This window comes from Belonocnema kinseyi, chromosome 5 (genome assembly GCF_010883055.1).
Source record: "Belonocnema kinseyi isolate 2016_QV_RU_SX_M_011 chromosome 5, B_treatae_v1, whole genome shotgun sequence".
NCBI classification, from domain to species: domain Eukaryota; kingdom Metazoa; phylum Arthropoda; class Insecta; order Hymenoptera; family Cynipidae; genus Belonocnema; species Belonocnema kinseyi.
Window position 1 is genome coordinate 58,630,985 of NC_046661.1, and position 2,500 is coordinate 58,633,484.

At 32.3% G+C, this 2,500-nt stretch overlaps 1 protein-coding gene across 1 annotated transcript in view; it reads left to right on the forward strand.

The window, feature by feature from the left end:
- Positions 1-2,500, forward strand: part of LOC117172422 (cleavage and polyadenylation specificity factor subunit CG7185-like) — an 81,559-nt gene that overhangs the window by 30,311 nt on the left and 48,748 nt on the right. The gene's annotated exons all lie outside the window — the stretch shown is intronic.

Consider the following 2,500-nt stretch of genomic DNA (forward strand, 5'->3'; position numbering starts at 1 on the left):
TTTTCGGCACCAGCTGACAAAAACATCATAGCCAAGGAGAATGAAAAGAAAGAGAGGTATCGAGACCTTATAAGGGAGTTGCAACGATTGTACCCCGAATATCTGTGGCAATAGATAATTCACAATCACCAAATTACAGTTGTTGATGATTTGACCAATTTGACCTTTGATTTTAAAAGGACTCAGCACGAATATGGGAGAAATACAAAAATCCAGCGCGTAACGCTAGGTAAATACACAGTCGAGGGTAAGGCACGAGAAACAACAGTCGCCCGCCCTAACTGGGAGGGAAGTGAGTCACGTACACAGCGTGCGATGAGATCGTGCCCGCGCGGCGGACAGATTTTTTAAATTGAAATTACCAACAACAAATTGCGAACTTAAAATAACAAAAAATTGTTTCAAATTATAAGATTCTTTTTTTATCTTTTTGTAAATAACGGATTTCTGTTGAAAAAACGTTAATTTAACCATACATTCTTCCAAAATTGTAAATGGTCTTTGAAATCTATATCAATATTGCCGATAAAACCCGATAGCTTAACATAAAATTGTACAAAGAATTTTCATCTTCTTTAAAATCTAATGATTATTTACTAAAAATACCGATTTCTGGTTTAAATCGTCAACCTCATCTAAAATTGGTCAAAAGTTGTGTGTCTTCATTAAAATGTTTGAAATATAGTTTTTTAGAATTAAAAATACCAATCTCCGACGGAAAACATTCCAATAATCCAAAATTATTAAAAGTTGAGTTAATACAAATTTCAATTTTCAACAAAAAACACTAATAAAATACGAAATTGTGCAAGCTTGTAAGCTTTATTATTTCAAATAAAAAGCGTTGGATTTAAGTCTAATGACTTGTTTTAAAATAACAATTTGACGTGAAACACACCAACATAAGCTAAGGTTTTTGAAAAATTGTAAATATTTTTTGAAATCTAATCCTTTTTTTTTATTAAAAACACCAGTAATTCTCGAAAAAAACACTAACAGAACACAAAATGGCTCATAATTGTAAATTTTCTTTGAAATCTAATGATATTTATTTAAAATAACAAATTTCCTGTGACAAACGTTTATGTACCCTAGAGCTGTTCAAATTTTGCAAATTTTATTCGAACTTAATGATTTTTGTTTTACAATAACACTTTTTTTCTGTAAAAGACTAACGTAACCAAACATTGTTAAAAAATTATGAACCTTCCAATTCGAATGATTTTCGTTAAAAAATATCAATTTCCGATTAAAAGACGCTAATAAGATCCATGTGAATTGTTGAAGAATTGTTTGTCTTTGTAAAACGCTAATATAACCTTAAATTATAGAAAATTGGGAACCTTGATGATTATCTTCCAAAAATGCTCATTTTCGGTGAACAAAACTAACGCACCTGAACATTTTACAAATTAACTTTTTCTAAACTTTTTGATTTTATATTGAAATTCTTTTATTGTAATACTAATTTCTAGGGGTAAAAAGCCAAAACATGTACCATATTTTTAATAATTTATTAGGTAAATTGCAGATTTATTTTCAAAATTTAAATTTTATAAAACATCTTCAAGTAATGAAAAGCGAATAAGTTTTCGACAGCAATGATCATGCATTGTTTCAAAGTTATTAAAATTTGTTTTAAATTCGAAATTTTGTTTACAAATATGTACGAGGTGTGTTCAAAAAATAAGGTGACTTTATGGTTTTCTCAAAAAATATTCATTTATTCTTCAATATGTATGTTGTCCCCTTCAAAGTAATCCCCCTAAGATATAATACACTTGTGCCAACGCTTTTTCCAATCATCGAAGCACTTCTGATAATCATTTTGTGGTATAGCCTTGAGTTCTTTTAGCGATGCAGTTTTTATCTCCTTAATCGTTGAAAATCGATGTCCTTTCATGGGTCTATTCAGTTTTGGAAAAAGAAAAAAGTCACTGGGGGCCAAATCCAGTGAATATAGAGGCTGAGGCATGACTGTGGTGCTGTTTTTGGTCAGAAAATCTTTCACAAGCAACGATGAATGAGCAGGTGCATTATCGTGAAAGCCACGAATTGTTTTTCCAAAGTTCCGGACGTTTTTTGCGTATCGCCTCTCGCAAACGGCGCATAACTTGAAGGTAATACTCCTTATTGACCGTACGACTTTTTGGTAAGAATTCCTGATGCACTACGCAACATTAATCAAAGAAGACAGTGAGCAAAATCTTCACATTTGACCGAACTTGACGTGCTTTTTTCGGTCTTAGAGACTCAGGATGCTTCCACTGAGACGATTGGGCTTTAGTTTCAACGTCATAACCATATACCCACGATTCATCTCCAGTTATAACCCTTTTGAGAAAATCAGGATCATTATTGACTTCATTTAACATCTCCTGAGCGATACTCATGCGATTGATCTTTTGATCAAAATTAAGCAGTTTTGGAACAAATTACGCTGACACACGTCTCATGCCCAAAACGTCCGAAAAGATAGCATGGCATGAGCCAACCGATA